The 19,476-nt window shown below is 48.8% G+C and overlaps 1 protein-coding gene across 1 annotated transcript in view; it reads right to left on the bottom strand.

The window, feature by feature from the left end:
* Positions 1-10,723, bottom strand: part of LOC135217133 (CCR4-NOT transcription complex subunit 10-A-like) — a gene marked incomplete in the record, with an annotated part of 352,258 nt that extends 341,535 nt beyond the window's left edge. Inside the window, 1 exon segment of the mRNA XM_064252844.1 lies at positions 10,538-10,723.
* Between the last annotated feature and the right edge of the window lie 8,753 nt (positions 10,724-19,476).

The following is a 19,476-nucleotide window of genomic DNA, read 5'->3' as shown; positions in this document are numbered from 1 at the left end:
CTTCTTCTCCTTGGTAGAAGAAAAGACTGGGCCCTGTTCCCGAGGGAGCAGGAGGACCAGCAGAAGAGCTCCCCGCCCCCCGAATCGCCGGAGCGAGACGGGCCCTTAGAAGGTCCCGAAGGAGCCTTCTTCCTAGGGGGGAAAACCCGGGTTACCAGCTGGTCGCTGCAGAGCGGCCGCTGGCCCTGGCAAGAGTCACCTGAGCGTCTCTCTCCAGCCTTCTGCTCCGTGCCGCGTCTTGGCGCCGAGCGAACTCTGGCGCCGAAACTTGGCTGCACGGTCTCCCGAGGGAGAACGTACACTCGGGATCTCTCGCGAACGCAGAGACCGAGCCGGAACCTGGCGTAGCGGCATCGCCGCTAGCACCATGGCGAGGAAGTACCAGAGCTAACGATACTCCTCTGGTCCCCGTCTATCTCTTCCTTACGGAAGGGGAGAACGGGCCCCGCTCCCGAAGGAGCAAGGGGTACCCAGAGAAGGACCCCCCGTCCCACCGGTGGGACGGGCCCTTGCAGAAGGACCCCCCGTCCCACCGGGGTGGGACGGGCCCCTTAGAAGTTCCCGAAGGAGACTTCTTAGGGGGGAAGGCAGCCTTCTTCTTCTTCGGCTTATGGGCCTTAGAAGTCGAAGGGGAAGAAGGAGGCAGCAGCATACGATGAAGACGAAGATGACAGCTTCTCTTCTTCCTCTTCCTCGTCAGCTCACGCAGGACAGTCGTCAGGTCCTCCATCCTAGCCGGAGCCGGGGCTATTGCCGAAGCAACACGGCCCGACTGCACCTGTCCGGAAGGACCTGGGACTGGGGAAGACACACCGTGGGCAGGACCAGCATGGAACAGGCACAGGAACCAGGAGCGACAGGAACAGCAACCAGCTCAGGAGCGGCAGGAACAGCGGCAGCGGTAGACATAAGGGACAGCCAAGCCAACAGCGGGAATCACATCAGCGGCAGGTACGGCAGGCCCAGCGATCGCCTCGTAGAATCATCGGCAGCCAGCGGAACCTGGGTCCTGGCGGCCGGTCCAGGGCGAGCTGCTGGAACAGCGGAAGTCTGGGGCAGGCAACACGAAGAAAACAGGCGGCGGCGGCAACCCCACCTCGGTACGGCTGCGGCCCTAGTAGCGGCAGACGGCGTCATCGACACAGCATGGGAGTGTAGACCAGGAGGGGGGGGAGAGCATAAGCGGCCGTGGTAGTAGTGGAGACCGCCCCAGACCTCGCTAGACGCTGCAGCAGCCCGTGGATGCTAGGCAACGCCCTGCCTCCGCGGTGGTCCATACCTGTCCAAGGTCGTCTCCCACGGATGTAGCACCTGCGGTAACATAGATAGATTAAGTAAGAGGGGTTCCCTCACGCAAGGGGGGAAGACATGCCCCACCTCGAACGGAAGGAAGACCCCAAAATACAAAAAATGACAATTTGTCCAAAATTGCATTTTTCCTAACTATACAAACCTGAGGTCCTTTTACAATAGGAAGGTACTAGCGGCAGCTGGATAGGTCGTAAGCTTTCGAAACAAGGGGTTCGGTAGTTAACTGCTTGTCCGACATGGCGCGCGCGCGCGCGACTGGGAGTAAACAAATCACTTTTGCTTTTGGCCCAAGCAAAAAGAAAACTACGCAGAGTGAGGGGTGGCATGAGGTGGGCTATGTGTAAAAGGACCTCAGGTTTGTATAGTTAGGAAAAATGCAATTTAATTTTGGACAAATTGTCATTTGTTCCGACACGGCATACAAACCTTCGTCCTTTTACAATAGGAAGACTCACTTCTTGGTGGGTGGAATCTGAGTCTTTTGTGAACAGACTGGTGTTCGCCCAACCTTGGAAGCCTCCCTGGTCGTAAGAGCGAGGGAGGGATCCAAGCCTCTGTCCGATTGATCGGGGTGTGCACCGCAGGATCAATGGTCAGACCTCATGGACCGAGTACTAAGAGAGAGGCAAGCGTATCTCTTCGTACCAGCAATGTAAGAACTTGTTCCTGTACAGGAGCAAAGATAAAGTCATGGTTTTGACTCTTGTAGGCATCCACTTCCCCCCCTTGTAGAAGGAATGGTGGATATTCTGCTCCTATCCCTAGTGAAAGGGATAGGATGGGGCTCGTCATATAGCTCACCGGCATCTCGTCCTTATCCAGCAGGGTGATGACGTATCCCTACCCACAGGTAGAGGGGTAGAAAAAGATAGAAAGAGAAGCCAGTCACTTTCTCATTTACTATCTATTCATACAGTCACACCAGGACTCGATGCTGTTCAGCCTTGCTAGGGTCTGGGTTAGCTAGACGACGTGTGAGCAGCCACCACGGGTCCTAAGGAAACCGATCCAAGGACCTGTGGGCAATATCCAAAAGGTATAAGGAAGGTGCCGGTGGTCTGGTTGTACCAGACCCCTGCCTTCCATACCTGCGCCACGGAGAAGTTCTTACGAAACGCCAACGAGGGGCCAATACTTCTGACTTCGTGAGCTCTCGGACGGGACGTACGATGTCGTCACTACCATCAGCCTCATACGCCCTCCTGATGACCTCACGCAGCCAGGACGAAAGAGTGTTCTTTGATACTTCTTTCTTGGTGACCCCGGTGCTAACGAAGAGGCGTCGACACTCAGGCCCGAGGTGTCGAGTTCTCTTCAGATAGCGCCGTAGCGTCCTCCCAGGACAAAGCAGCATCTCATCCGCATCATTATGGCATGAAGTTCCCGTACTCTCTTCGCCGATGCCAGGTCCAGCAAGAAGAGGGGCTTGTGAGTTCCTGTTGGGCAAGACCTTTCGAAGTTCCTCCTAAGTAAGGAGATCTCGAACGAGTTCGAGATGTCCAATCCCGTCAGTTTCAGGACGAGCGTCAAGGCGGCTCTGTATCCTTTGACTGTGGGAACTGAGAGGAGCTTCTCTCGGCGAAGAAAAACGAGGAAATCCGCTACCTGCTGAAGAGTGGCTCTGAGAGGAGATAGGGCCCCGTCTACGACACCAACCACAGAAGAGACGGCCGACTTCCCCTGGTACACAGCTGCAGAGGACTGACGGACGTTTTCCAGCCATCTCTGTTGCTGCGCTACGAAAAAAGCTCTCGTTCGCAAGAGATGTTGGATAACAGCCAGCCGTGAAGACGTAGGGACTGGACTGCTCGGTGGTACCGCTCGACGTGTGGCTGGGCGAGAAGGTTGTGCCAAGGGGGGAATCTCTCTCGGTTCTCTTGCGAGAAGAGCCAGCAGGTCCGGATACCAAATGGCTGTGGCCATTTGGGAGCCATCAGGATCATCCTGAGATTCGGGGTGACCAGTGCTCGACTGATCACCTTGCGAATCAGGGTGAACGAAAGGAAAAAGGCATAGGCGAAAGGTTGTCCCACGGGCGTGTTGAAGAGCCTCCTCTGCAGCTGCCCATGGGTCCGGCACGGCGAGAAGAACACCTGGAGCTTCCTGTTGTGCCGGGTGGCGAACAGATCCTCGACTGGTCGCCCCCACAGGTCGAAGAGCCTTTCCGCCACGTCCTGGTGTAGAGACCATTCGGTCCCTATCCCTGACCCTTTTCCCGACGGCTGAGCGTGTCTGCTACTACATTCCTTCCCTGGAATGTAGCTTGCCGACAGCTCTATTGAGTGTGCCTCGGCCCACTCGTGCACCTGCCGAGTCAACTGGTACAACGGGAGAGACACTAGGCCCCCCCTGTTTGTTGACGTAAGCCACCACCGTGGTGTTGTCGCACATCAACACCACTGAGTGTCCCATCAAGCGGGTCCTGGAACTCTTGGAGAGCGAGGAACGCTGCCTTGAGTTTCAGTACATTGATGTGAAGGTGCTTGTCGTTCTCGTACCACACTCCTGAAGTCAGCAACTCCTCCAGGTGTGCGCCCCATCCCTCGGGTCGATGCGTCTAGAGCAGCTGCATGTCCGGGGAGAGTGCGCAGAGGCACTCCTCTTAAGAGGTTCCTGTCGTCCAGCCACCAGGCTAGGTCCTGCCTCACCTCCTGTGTCAGTGACAATGGAAAGCTTGGGGGATCCGTCGCCTGTGACCAACTCTCCTTTAGTCTCCCTGAAGAGACCGCAGGTGAAGACGCCCGTTAGGGACTGCCTTCCCGAGTGACGACAGTGTCCGATCACGACTTGCCATCGCTGAGCTACCCGTTCCTGCCGAGACAGGAACTGGTTGGCTGCCTCCCTGAATTTGCTAATCCGCGAGTGTCGCGGGGAAGACTCGCCCTGCTACCGTGTCGATCAGCATACCCAGGTACTTCATCCTCTGTTTGGGCTCGAGATCGGACTTTTCGAAGTTCACACGATCCCCAGATCGCGACAGAACTCGAGCAGTCGATCCCTGTCCTGTAGCAACTGCGAGCGGGAGCTCGCCAGGACTAACCAATCGTCGAGATACCCCATCAGACGTATCCCGTGCGAATGGGCCCGCCCAAGCAGACACAGAGTGAACACTCGCGTGAACACCTGTGGGGTGGTTGAGAGACCGAAGCAAAGTGGCCTGAACTGGTACACCGTCCCGTCGAGGATGAAGCGGAGGTACTTTCTGGAGACTGATGAATGGGTATTTGGAAATACGCATCCTTCAGGTCCACTGAAAGCATGAAATCGTTCTCCCTGATAGAGTCGAGCACTGAGCGTGCCGTCTCCATCGTGAACCGGGTCTGGCGAACAAAACCGGTTCAGGGGAGAGAGATCTATCACCGGGCGCCAGCCTCCCGTAGACTTTCCACCAGTGAAGAGTTCGACTGTAAAAGCCCGGTGATTGATCCGTGACGATTTCTACAGCTCTCTTGCTCAGCATGGTCTTGATCTCCTGTCTCAATGCTACGTCCTTCGATGCCCCTGGAACGTACGCCTGCTGTTGGACCGGGTTGGAGGTGAGGGGGTGACCGAGATTCGAAGGGTAATAGATCTCCCTCCCGAAGGACATCTACAATCCAGGTCTCGGCGCCGTAGCGCTGCCAAGTTGCCCAATGGCTGGCCAGGCACCCCCCACTTCCGGCAGCAGGTGAGGGGGACGCCGTCCCTAGCGTTTCCCCCCTTTTCTTCGACTTCCTCCCAGAGCCTCACGGGAGGAGGAGGGCTGGGAGGAGGGCTGGTTACGGCTCCCCTTGCTAGAAGTCAAAGAAGACAGAGTCATTCCCCGGGGCTCGACGCAGCTACCGTCTTAGCCACACCGAGGAGCGCTAGCCGAGCCGTTAGACTTGGCCGCAGTCCAAGGCTGCCCAGAGGCCTTCGAGGACTGCCTGGTGAACCAGACGGTCACTGTCGTCAGTGCGCCGTCTGTCCACCGCAGCGTCCACCATCTCTCCTGGGAAGAGAGACGTGGAACTCCGTAAAGGTCCGTTGCGAAGTCCCAACGCCGCTTCACGCCCGGGCCGCCCTGGAAACCCGAGTAAGGACAGCGTCCCTTCGTCGGAGAACCAGGTTGGCCCACAGGTTCACCGTTCTGGTGGGCAAGGAAGGAGATGGCTCCTCCCCCAGACTGGCAAAAGTCTCCTGAAGGCCGAGTCATCTTCGGGAGAAATTCCCCCGGAGTTGGCTTCGACCTTAGATACTGTGAGGGACCACAGATCTAGCCAGGAGACGGCCTGGAAAGCTGCATGGCGGTAGATTCCAGGCCGAATGTCCTCTTTGCTGCGAGAACCACAGGTTCTCGGACAGGAGCTTGCTGCAGAGACACACCCGAAGTCAGCCTGGCTAACTCCGGGTTCACCTGTTTTGGGCGCGGCATCGGGTCTTTCAGTGGCACGTAGAAAACGCCGCTGTCGCAGCAGAGGAGGTGGAAGCAGCTTGCTCGACCTGCCAGACTTGAGCGAGCCGTCTTGTCCGGAGACAAGCGATTCAACCTGGTCCAGCACTGAGTCCGGCAGCTCAGAACGCGGCAAAAACCCACCGTCGGCGGGTCTGGGTTCTCTTCGGGCCCCAGAACGACTCGAGCCAGGACGTGTGCTCGGATGATGGGAGCAGCGATCCTTCCGTGAGGTCGTTGTGCTGACGAATCAGCGCAATAACCTCGCAAAGTTCCTCTGGATCTCAGGAGTGACTGCTTCCTGCGGAGTCGGACCGTCCAGTCCCTCAACAGGGGCAACTCCCGAGACCCTCCTCCCTCAAGGAGAGGAACAGCGACAGACCCCTCTCGGTCTGCTCCAACCACCTGTGCGTACGACCTGGCTGGTCCGAGAACCGTGCCTGGTACGTACGACGCCGTGCTGGGATCCTGAGGGGCGCACCCCTCACGATCACTCCTCAATACCTCGCCCCTCCCGGTGTAATCCGAGGAGGTTGAAGGTATGGAAGAGGGCAGACCTGACGCTCCCTCCTCGCTCGCTGGCAGAACCAGCGGGCTTGGAAGACTGCAGGCGATCGCCAACCCGCTGGGGGTGGCGATCGAGCTGCAGACCTAGTCGAGCCGTCTCGCTGTGGAGAACGGCTGGACCGAGAACAGCGGCTCCGGTCTCGTGTGTCAGAGGAGCTGCTGTGCTGGTCGCCGTACCCGATCGCTCTCTGTGAGAGTGACGGTCAGGCGACCGGCGAGCTCCACTGTCACGGTGAGATCGGTGCGTATCCTCACGTGCGTCAGTTCGCTGGTACCAGCCGTGGCTGGTGCCGCGAACGGGGGGACCTCTTCCCCAGCCTCAGCCCGTGGCCGGTCATGGACCGTCACGTCCGCCGCCCGGGTAGCCAGCTGCTCGACGCGAGAGCGAGAGCTGGTCTGGTGAGAGTCGCTGTGAGCGGCTGTCACCAGTCTTCCGCTCCGTGCCGTGAACCTGACGCTGAGCGAAATCAGAGGTCTGGTTCCTGGCTGCACGGTCGCTGGTAAGCGACCGTACACTCGGTACCTCTCGCGAACGATGAGCCGAGACGGACCTGCTGCTGTGGCCGAACCACTGACAGCAGGTGAGGAAGTGCCGGTGTTAGCCGGCACTCCTCTGGTCCCCGTAGTCTTTCTTCCTTGCGGAAGAAGAGACGGGTCCTGCCCCCGGAAGGGGCTGGGTGACCAGCGGAAGAACCCCCGTCTCACCAGAGCGAAGACGGGCCCTTAGAAGTTCCCGAAGGAGACTTCTTAGGGGGGGGGAGGCGACCTTCTTCTTCTTCGGCAGGGGAGCCTTAGAAGACAAGAAGGTGAGGACGCACGACGAAGACGAACGAAGAGCGAAGAAGACGATGAAGACGACGACGACACCTTCCTCCTCTTCTTCTTCTTCTTCGTCAACCTTCTCAGGACCGACGTCAGATCTGTCATCCAGAGCGGAGCCGGGGCTGCTTGTTGCCGAAGCAACAGGGCCGGACGCACCTGTCCGAACAGATCAGCATCGGGAGCAGCGGCGCCAGGAACAGGAACAACATCAGCAGGTGCAGGCATCACAGGAACCGGCAGAAAACCGCTGGAGCAGGTACAGGAACGGCAGCAGTGGTCCACGTCACGTCCGTGGACAGCAGCTGGGCAGGTACGGCAGGTACGGCAGACTGTGTAGGCGGTCTAGATGGGCGGACCAGCGGCACAGACATTCCTAGGTACCGGTGGGAGGTCCAGGGGCGAGCTCTTCGGGCACACGAAGTCGGTCGCGGCAGCACGGCAAACACAGGCGGCGGCATCACACTCCCCCGAGTTACGGCGACTGGCCCCTGCACCGATGTAGTGGGGGAGTGTCACAGAGGACCGACGTGCTGGGTGTACACCAGGTGAGGAGGTGAAGCGTAGCCGGGTGTGAATGGTCGTGGTGGTGGTCGTGACCGTTGCATGGGTGACCGCCACTGGAGCCAGCGAGATGGTAGAGCAGCCCCTGGACACTCGGCACGCCCTGCAGCCCCAACGATGCCCACACCTGTCCGAGGTCATCCTTCGCGGCAACCGCACCTTAGGGAGGCAAAAAGTCGGGTGATTAGGGGGATCCTCTACCCGTTCGCACGAAGACGAACGGATAGAGGACCCAGAGTACAACTCGACGTCAGGGTATCTAGCGCCCTCCTCCACACTTGACAAGTCAGGAGAGGAGAAGGACCTAGAAACCCCCCCCGAACCCCCCCGAAGGGGAAGGCGCGAGACGTGGAAGTTGAGCGGGCGGCAGGAAAGAAGACGAAGTGTCCGTCACCAAAGGAGTCGCGGGAGAGCTTTCCGACGACTCCTTTGCAGGCCTTCGCTTCCTCCTGCCCTTATACAAAATCCACTGCGCCTCCGACCAATTAATAAACACATTACAAGGCTCGGCTCGGGAGCATTCGCGCCCCCGACACCGAGCACACAAATATGAGGGTATATCTCCGGGAAAGAGCGGAACTTCCCGCATTTACGCCCTTCGGTACCCGGGCATAGTCTCCGTGGGGTAGCGAGGCGAGGAGATTCCATCATTAATTAATTGCAGTTCAATTAATATGAAAAGAGAGAAATGATTGTACTTACAATGAATTCTTTCATACACAAACACACCATATACTCAAGAAAGCAAAACGACGAGAAGAAGCGGGCAGAGAGCGTCGAACACACACGTCCACTCGCTGTGAGGCCGAAAGCAAAAGTAATTTGTTTACCTCCCAGTCGCGCGCGCGCGCCTGTCGGACAAGCAGTTAACTACCGAACCCCTTGTTCGAAAGCTTACGACCTATCCAGCTGCCGCTAGTACCTTCCTATTGTAAAAGGACCGAAGGTTTGTATGCCGTGTCGGAACAACGAAGAAGCTGAGCGGGGGGCAGGAAGGAAGACGAAGAATCGGATACCAAGGGAGTCGCGGGAGAGCTTTCCGACGACTTCCTGGCAGACCTTCGCTTCCCCTACCCCCGCACAGCAGTGAAAAGTAATATGAAAATGAAACAGAATACTGCCCTTGCGATTCACTTCATAGAACTTAAAGGGGAAAAGATCAATTCCCGGGTAAGAACGGAAACTTGATCCAATAATATGATGCTATCATAAAATATATATGAAAATGAAACAGAATACTGCACTTGCGATTCATTTCACATAAAAAAAAAAAAACGTAAGGATCAATTCCCGGGTAAGAACGAAAATTGATCCAAATTAAATTTCATGCAAATAAATAAATGAAAATGAAAAGAATATTGCAATTGCGAATCCACTTTCATTGCATTCTATTATACAAAATTAAAAGGCTCATGCCGAGCGCAAACACACTCTCGGTAACGAACGCACAGGGCAAAAATATAATGAAAAGAGTACTTACATTTTTCAATTACACACTTTGCCCAAAATACATGACCTCGGCGCGAGCGCACCGCCCTCGGCACCGAGACTAATTTTCAAGGGTTTTCAATTCATGAAAAAGAGAGGAAATCGCCGCATCTACGGCGATAACTCCATGTTGGTTCATAATTAAGTAATGAAAATGAAAACAGTGTACTTACAGTTTCATTTTCAAGTCAAACAAACCATTAGTAGAAAACACAATATAAACAAAGCATACGACGATGAAGCGGGCAGAGAGCGATGACGAACACGTCCTTCACACCCGCGGCCGAAAGCAAAAGTGATTTGTTTACCTCCCAGTCGCGCGGCGCGCGACTGTCGGACAAGCAGTTAACTACCGTTCTCCCCTTGTTCGAAGCTTACGACCGTTCCAGCTGCCGCTAGCTACTTCCTATTGTTAAAGGACAGATGGTTTGTATTACGTATCGGAACAATGGGAAGTTTGTTGACACAAGCGACTCCGTAAACATTGAGATGGCGTCAATCTTCTAAAAAAAAGAAGCGTAAGTAAAAATTTCGAAAGCGTTTTGGTGAGATTTCCACTGCCGTGGACACCCTTTTCACTACCCTATGTTTAATGCTTTAAATTTGGCCCTAATTTCTAACTTTGGAGATAATATTTACTTCGAAAGGAGAGTAGAGGTCTTTAGCTCCGTTTCTCACCAACAAGAAGTCACGACTGATGCCCATCTCCGGTGTCAGGACGCGTTATTAGTACTTTTTCGGAGAGTGGCATGCTATGATCGTCGTTGAGTTGGTGCAGGCCAAGCGGTGCGGTGTTTTACCCTAGTCTGCAACAAAGTTGCAAGACTCGACATCGCCTCGCACTTCACCACCCAGGCTAGCCTAACTAACAAGTGAGACTGAGAACATCTAGCCTATCGTGGGCTAGGCTAGACTACCTAAGTATCGTAGGCATTAGGTACAACACCAAACGAAATGCTATAGGTACCTAGCGAGCATTTCAGAGCAGAATTCAATTTATGGCTGCCGGCCGCCGTCGGCCTCCCTTACGACACTACCTACCTATGTATACCTGGTTCAATTAAGGTAGATTCTTGGGTGAGCCTTATGCATGCAAGACGTTTGTTGGGCGGCCGCTGACTGACTGGATGCTGCCTACCTAACCTCCCGGGACCAGCCAGTCAGCGGCCGCCAAACAAACGTCTCGTAATCCTAGGGCTCATCCAAGAATCTACCATAAGTGAACCAGCTATAGTAGCTAGCTAGCTAGGGCTACCTAGTACCTACCTAGGTACCTAGCTACTAGGTAGGCTAGCTAGGTATTCAATACCAAGATCTAAGTCCAGCCCCTCTCCCACAAACTAGGCTACGAGACTACAACCAAGCATGTATAATTACCGTTCATATGATCAAACTTCGTCAGTTCGGTAGTGGGAAATGAAAAAGGGGAGGCGCAGAATACAAAACACGAATTAAGCTGTACAATTAGGCCTAAGTTACGACTAGGAGTCTCTGTCTCCCTCTCGCCTGGCGATATGTTTTGTGTTCGTGGTGTCGTTTACTACACAATTTCCCGAGTCCCGAGATATTGCAGCTCCTTTTTATTGGTTGCGTCTACATCCAATTAATCATTCACACAGTTATATGAAAAATTAACAATATGTTTTATGTGGTGTTATCAGTTTTTTAAGAGTTCCAAAATTGTCAAAAAATCAAAGGTATTCGATGACGAATATTACTTATGCAAGGTTACGTCGACGTCTCTGGTCAACTGAAATCTATCTGAGCAACGTGAACCATTATTTGGCAGGTGGTTTCACTCACTTACTACAGCATATAGTGCGTTTGAAATGAGAAATGACACACATTATGCATGAAAATGCTATGCTGAAACCAGTCTTCCTTGCATGAATGCCATTCTCAACCATTTTTTTTATATGTATCATTGGATTTCGTTCTTGCTCTCTGCTAATATTTTGTAATGACGCAAAACTTCAAATATGCATGACAGATGTTTCAAAAAGTACTACTCTGCCGATTTTACAAGCTGTTTTTTTTTCTTTTCGTGACTGAAAGTCAGTATAGTTGGTTCAAGCTGTACCCTCATGAAAATTGTTTCAATTCGGTAAAAGAAAGAAAGAACAATAAATGGTTCGTGGACTACATGGACGGTATCGTAATTATCACCTTGAAAAAAACTGCCAAATGTATTATATAACAACGATTCCACACTCATTTCGATCTTTTAAGTACACGTGGGAGACATGTCTCAACCCTAGTCAGTTTACAGACGTATTAAGTAGTAGCTACTTGGAAATTAAACTCTGAACGAAGTAATTCAATTTTATGTAGTGTCCCATCCATTTAGTTGTAGCAGCATTACCCTTACGCGAATTTAAACGTTTGCTTTATTTATTTATTTATTTATGTTGTCGTCCTGTCCCTATAGAAAGTAGGTGAGAATGAGGACCTGTGAGAATCAAAAGGACTTTCATTGGATTGGGACAGGTCATAAAATGCGTAGTACCGCAAACTTCCTTAATGCACATGACGAGCAAATAATGTGCATTAAAGTACTGCTTGTTTTGTGTATGCCACCTGATTTGCTTGAGAAAATCTGAGCATATTGCAGCTCATCAAAACACATCATTGTACGTGCCACTCGATTCCCAAACCATCCCACCCCCCTCTAGTACCATTGTTTCTAAGAATGAAGCTTACACTAAGAAGTGGTATGGCCTTGCTAACAGAATGCTAAAATAGACCCTACAACAAACTGAGTTGGATGAACAATGCCCCGCCACCCCACACGTAAAGGGCCTACAGATTCATCCAGATACCCTAAACAATTTTGGGGGCCAGGTCGTACGTCACTATAAAGGTCTATCAGCCGAGGAATTCGACTATTTTTCATTCGTTTGGTTTTATGTATATGCAGCCCTCCACAGGGATGATTACTTCCTTCCCTGGTGGGCCCTCGTACGTTTTCTAAGTTGCTTCTTATGTATTTTATAATTGTCTTTTAGCGTTCTCATCAGTATCATAGCTCCTGCAGAATAGCAGAGTCTGTGAGGTCAAAGAACATAGAACTGGGTACTAGCTGATTTATTACCATGGGCAAAGGGTATATCCATAGCAACATGCAGACGAAAACGTGGTGCTCGACCTCAGGTCTCGTGACCCACACGCTGAGTAAGAGCAATTTGTGTTTGTTAACAGTCAATCAAATAACAATAATAAGAGACATAATACAGTGATAAAATATATATTGGCAAAAAGGCCAGGAAATTCTACATAGAAATGTATACATGAGATTCTTGCTGCATTGATAGATGTGTTACGTGATCGTGTAAAGATGTTACCCATTAATTACAATCATGTAATGCATCTATCAACGCAGCAAGAATCTCATGTATGTATATATTTGTACGTAGAATCTCCTGGTCTTTTCGCCAATATATATTTTATCACTTTAAAAGCACTCCCCCCCAAGACAATTATTATGAAATAATGATTGGAAGATCTGTTGAATGTTAATCACACAATCTTCTTGGGAGCAGGAGCTGACCCCAAGTTCTTGATATTTGCGGAGGGGCGGTTTCGACTGCCGAGTCGTCCGGCGGGTTTGCCGTTCGGATGTCATCCTTAGTGTGGCCCTTGGGACGTCCTCAACCTTGTTTTGTTGATGCTTCCACCATTGGCGTTGCTGGACGCCATGTTTGACCTCTGTACCTGGCACCTGACACAGTTCTGGCTTGAAGACATCTAGGAATTCATGCAGGAGGGCACTCTATTTGTTCGATGAAATGGAGTATACGGTCCAGCGGAGAGCAGCCGACGACTACCAGCAGTCAGCGTTGTGGGAGGAAATCGGCACCTGCCAAGGGAAACCTCACATCCGTGATGATGAAGGGCCATTCATATTTAAGGCCCAGGATGGACAATCTGTGGGTCCGAGTTCCATAGCAGTGGAGGGGCTTCCATTTGCGGCCACTAGTGCGGCTGCGGTTGCGCTCCTCTCTGGACGACGGAAATACCGCCTGCATAGCTATCATGTCTATCAGCATCCATCGTCTTGATATGGCGTAGTGGATGAAGAATCCTACTGGCTGGGGTTCTCTAATGTTTACGGCCACTGCTGTTATGAATGAACAGGAGGCTCTGCAATTTTTGGCATCTTTTCCGAACCTCCGATGAAAGTAACACCAGTCTGGAGTTTTCCTTGTCATCTACTGCTGTGGTCGCACCTTATTCCTGTATACTGTGTTCGTGTCCCCCGCTTCGGCTTCTGCTACCAGGCTGCAGGCTGCAGGTGTTGCGACTTGCTTGGAGGCCTTGGTGGCATCAGGGAGTTTGTGTGCGACGTTCACCAATTTGTCCATTGAGAGTGCGTTTGCTTCCTTGATTTATGCCCCTCACCTCCTGTGGAAGGTGCTGCAGGAATATTTCCCATGACAAGTGATCTCCCTTCTCTGTACTTCTGAGTTGAAGCCCAGCAGCATCAGGAGACCTCATAATTCGTCCCAGGTGTCCCTGAGTGATGCGTCCCCCAGGGGCTAGTTCATCAGGTCAAGGGTGCATTGGGCTCTCTCTGGGACAGGCATGGAGTACATGTCATTGAGTTTCTTTCATGGGGTGATTTTGTTGAAGACCTACTCTGGCAGCATTGTCATGGTGATGTCTGCTTTGATTTCCTCATCCATGATTTTAGCTATATGAAAATGGACGTCTCCCTGCAGGAACCAGGATGCGGTATTTTGCCGTGATAATGTGGCACTTTCATCGCCTGGGTTATTGCTACCTTTAAATGCAAGAGGGGATGCAGAGGATCTGTGTCATTGGACAACTTTCTACCTCCATGTCTGGCATTTTGACTCACACCAAAATGCGAAATAAGCTCTGTATTTAGTCCATTAATGGTGTTTGGGGCTCGTCAGAAGTCAAAGCTATACACTGTGTGGTTCCCTTAATGACTTATTGAATATGGTCGACCTGAATTGTAAATGGCAGGACCAAACTGTTATTGTTATTTGATTGACTGTTAACAAACCCAAATTGCTCTCACTCAGCATGCGGGTCATGAGACTTGGGGTCGGGCACCACATTTCCATCTGTGCGCTGCTTTGTATACCCTTTGCCCAGGTAGTAAATTTGTTAGTACCTAGTTCTGTCGTCTTGACCTCACAACTGCACCTGAAGAAGGTACGCTGTAATTAGTCTGTTGGTGGTTTGGATGTTCTCCAAGGAAGGAGCTTTCAGAGGTCTAGACTTCGTCGCTGTATGGTTCTGTTAAAGACCTTCTGAAGGTAAAGTGGCCGTAGTGAGTCCATTAATGGCAAAGCCAAAACCCCTGTGTTTACCATCGCTCCTTGGGCCACCAGTTGTGAGGTCAAGAAGACAGAACTAGGTACTAACAAATTTACTACATGGGCAAAGGGTATACAAAGCAGCACACAGATGGAAATGTGGTACCCGACCCCAGGTCTCACGACCTGCATGCTGAGTGAAAGCAATTTGGGTTTGTTAACAGTCAACCAAATAACAATAACATGAGGCATAATGTACATACAGTGATAAAATATATATTGGCGAAAAGGCTAGGAAATTCTACATACAAATATATATATGAGATTCTTACTGCATTGATAGATGCGTTACATGATCGTAATTAATGGGTAAAGAAGACGTCTTTACAGTATGGGTTGCACCGTTGTTTACACTAACTGACCGACCCAGCGCTGCTTGGGATAACTCTGAATGACAACTGATAACTTTGTTCTCTCTCTCTCTCTCTCTCTCTCTCTCTCTCTTTCCATCTTTTTTTTCTACCTTAACATCCCTCTACTCTCTCTCTTCCTTCTCACTAATACCAACTCTCTCTCTCTCCTCTCTCTCTCTCTCTCCTCTCTCTTCACTTTTTCCATCTATCTACCCAACACCCCCTCTACTCTCTCTCTCTCTCTCTCTCTCTCTCTCTCTCTCTCTCTCTCTCTACTCTTCCTCTCCCTCTCACTCCTTTCTCTTACTCTTTCTTGCTCTCTCTAACCATCACTGTCTCTTTCCCTCTTTCTTCTCTCTAATACCAACTCTCTCCCTCTCTCTTTCCCCCTTCTCCCAAACACCCGCTCTTTTCTGTCTCTGTCCCTCTTCTCTAACCCTCCCAGTCTTTTTTTCTCTTTCTTATCCCTAACACCCTGTCTACTCTCTCTCACTCTCGTTCTCTCTCTGTCAACCCCCTTCTCAAACTCCACCCTCTTTGATGACATTGATGTTTACCCTATAGTATTCTTTTCCAAATGATAAGTCATATGTATACAGAAATTATGTATGATAAATTCGTAAAGTAACAGTCACAGGCAGAACCAGCTTGGTTTCAGGGAATCCCTTCTCACCCCCACCCACCCCCAGAGGAGGGGAGGGAGGATGAAACCCCATTATAAACCATCTTAGGGGTCCCAACAATAACCCTGCCAAGTTTCATGCCCATTGGACCAGCCAGTTTGGCTGTGATTGAATGACAGATGGATGGACAGACAGATATAACTCCCATTATAGTAAGACAAGAATCATCGCATAGCAATGGGGCCAGGCAGTGCACGTCACCAACTGGTTTGGTTACTATACGCTGTCCAATCTCTCCTCTCTATATCTATGATTTTTGCTCTAGGTACCCAGCAATGTTTGGTGAGTAATTTTCATGGTAGATCATATTTACAAAATCCACATGTGAAGGTCTCTACTCAGAAAGGAGGATGCATAAATTACTTTCCCTTCTACTTTCTGGCATAGAACAGAAGACCATAATAGAATCGATCTTTTCGCCCATCATTGAAGTAATTTAGGTTATTAGGTAGGCTGTTCAAAACCTTCAAAATCTGGGACAATGGAGGAAAAGATATAGTATTGTCTTCCACTTGTTCCAGTCTTGTGGGAAAGCATCAATTGCTGTTGCTTGACTGTCAAAATTCGGGAATACATATACTAGGAGTTTGTGATTCCCGTATGTGGTGAAGAGGTCCATTTCTGGTTATGGAAGCAGGTTTGCTATTGTTTGAAAAGAGTGGTTGTCCAATTTTCACTCTGTTGAGGCTGTCTTTTCCTTGATAAAGAGTCTGCTAATACATTAGAAACCCCGTGTGGTGAATTGCAGACAGGTGCCACTTCACTACTTGTGCCTTCATAAGGATGGCTAACATTATATCATGTTGAAAGGTGAATATAATCCCAACTTCTTGATGCAGGGCACTGCAGTCGTGTGTCTCTTCTGGAGGTTTGAAGTTTTTGAGAGACAAAAAGACAGCCATCAGCTCCAGGAAATTGATGACTATTCTTCAGAGTACCTGCCCACTTCCCTGCCACCTGACGATCTTCCCCAACCTGTCAACGAAGCATCTGTGTGCATTGTCACTCTTACAGGTGGAGGAGTCAAGGTGACCTGATTCGCCAGAGATTCCTTCTGGGTCCAATGCCAAAGTATCTCCCAAACTCTCCGATTCTTCTTGTGAGAGTTGTCTCGCATCTTTTGTTTTGTGTGTGACAGCCAAATTTCGTTCACGTTTTTCAGTTGTAATCTGAGTATTGGAACTATTACTGTTGCAAACTTCAGCAGACCCATCATACTTTCTAACTGCTATCTGGAAACACTGGGCTGTGTCAGGAACCTACTTAGGTTTTTCCTTACTCTGTTCTGAGTTTTGATGGGGAGAGACCAAATAGGTCTCAGGGAAAAGAAGGTCTGCCCACATGCACATGGGCGGAGCTAATCCTATGTCACGCCGAGAGTAGTGTAGAGTTAAGCCTGGGTCACACAATGGTGATACAGACCATGACTGTTGTAAAGGCTGGGTTTGGTAATCAATCTCCTTTAGTGTGCGGTTTGGGCTCCCCAAATAAGAAATGTCAGCGGCTATCAACTACATCACAACTTCTGCAATGAACCATTACAACAGCATTGCACAAGTTGAGATAGATTACGTATTTACTTAGTCGTATGCGCAAGTCACCGATGATTTAGGTCACACCCATGTGTAATGCATTTTACAGGACGGCGCGTTCCGTGAAGGCATGACGATTTTTATCCATTTATTTGCATTTTTTTACGTAATATTTGAGTCATGAAAATGGATGGCACTATGCACACACACACACGCACACACACACACACACACACACACACACATATATATATATATATATATATATATATATATATATATATATATATATATATATATATATATATATATATATATATTATATATATATATATAAAGTCTAATAAGTAAATCAATACTTTCCATTTATCTCCTATAGACTCAGAATGTTTCAGACCCCCGTAAATCTTCATGATTGTATCTAGTCCTTGGTGTTGGCCGCTTTGTGTGTTGCATAACTTAATTTTGATATATATATATGATTATATCTATATATATATATATATATATATATATCATATATATATCTTCTGACAGGAGCGAGGCAGATCGAGAGGACTCAGTGACGGAGGTCGTCTTCGTGATTATGTAAACTCCTGTGCAGGCTTCTTCGTTCATTGGCAGAGATCAATGATGTAATAAAATATAACAAAAACGCTTTTTTTCATACTTCATAAAATCATGTTGAAAACCTATATAAATTTCCTGAATAAAACTTAAAATTCAAAAATATTTATATATAATGATCAAATATATCTTCTTTTAAGCAATATTCAGTGTCATATTTATCTATATCTGAGGTTCTCAAATTATATCAAGAATACCTACTGAAAATGTTTAATGCAATATTTATTCTACTCAAAATAGAAAATGCTTTTTCATTTCTTATACTCCAGAACATGCTAATAAATTGAATTTGATTGCAATGAGCTCACTAAAGAGAATCATGTGTTGAAAAACTGAAAATTTTGTGAATAAAAGTTAAACTTCATCTTTATTTTATATTAGCGAATATATTTCGTGTTGTATTCAATGTCCTATTTAGTTATATCTGAAGATCTCAAATTACATCAAGAATACAGAAAATCTTGAAACCAAAATATATTTTACTTAAAATTGAAAACCGAGGCAGATGTATGTAATTAATAAAACCCTTGAAGTATATTTATAGGCTGCCAAAGCACTTGACACAATCTGACTCACTGCACAGCCCCACTGCCCACGTTGTGGGTTTGCCAAGTACATGATGTATGTTGTACTGAATGCCGTAAAGCCTGGGTCACACATTGGGTGATTTCAAACCGCGCAAGTCGTAACGACCGAAATTTTGCTGATTACAACTCCCCTATGCTCTCATTACAACCAATTTGCCATAAGTCAGCATAATTCGTAACCAAGTCCCCGAGTTTGACGACTTTGCGCCAGTGATGGCGACTATGCAAGGCTGCCTTGTGTAGTCGCCGTCATTCCACTACTACTGTCAAAAGTTGCCATGTCATGGCACAACATGCAACAATTTCATAATGGCCTCTTGACTTAAGCGTTTGATTACACAAGTTGTAACTAGCAATGCAGAGTTACAGCATTCAGTACAACATACGCAATGTACTGTCCTTGGCAAACCCAAAACGTGGGCAGTGGGGCTGCGCAGTGAGTCAGACTGTGTCACATTCATCAGCAGCCTTTATTAAATACACACACATACATACATATATATATGTGTGTGTGTGTGTGTGTGTGTGTAAGGGCTTAATTGATCACTCACAGCTGTCACGGTTTTGCATCAAGTAAAATATATTTTGGATTAAAGATTTTCTGTATTCTTGATATAATTTGATAACTTCATACATAGCTAAATATTACACTGAATACAACTTTAACGAAAATATATTCGGTAATATAATGAAGATGAAGTTTAACTTTTATTCACGAAATTTACAGTTTTTCAACATGATTTTCTTTAGTGAGTTTGTGAGGTCGCAATGAAAAGGAACTAGAATTGATAAATTTATTACCTGGGCAATCAAATACTTAGCAGAGTACTGACAGATAAGAAGTGCTCGACCCCCCTGGAGTCCATCGCTCGCACACCAATGGAGAAAAATTTGTGTTTCTTAACAGTCCATAATATGGTAATAGTTAAGAACATAACTGTCATACATAGATGAATTATATATCGGTAGAAAGGTCAGGAAATTCTATATACAGACATATATCTATGATTTTCGCTGCTTTGCGAGATGATATACAAGGTTGTGATTAGAAGGTAATGAAGGCCCTAACACAGGTCTTAGATGAGGTACGAGATCGTGATCAGCAAATCTTTACAAGTACTTCCCCCCAAAGACAATTATTGATGGTTGATAATGAAATTACATATGCATAATTAACAATGAATAATTG

The sequence above is a fragment of the Macrobrachium nipponense genome, chromosome 19 (genome assembly GCF_015104395.2).
Source record: "Macrobrachium nipponense isolate FS-2020 chromosome 19, ASM1510439v2, whole genome shotgun sequence".
Taxonomy (NCBI): domain Eukaryota; kingdom Metazoa; phylum Arthropoda; class Malacostraca; order Decapoda; family Palaemonidae; genus Macrobrachium; species Macrobrachium nipponense.
This window is presented reverse-complemented; position numbering and strand designations above follow the sequence as displayed.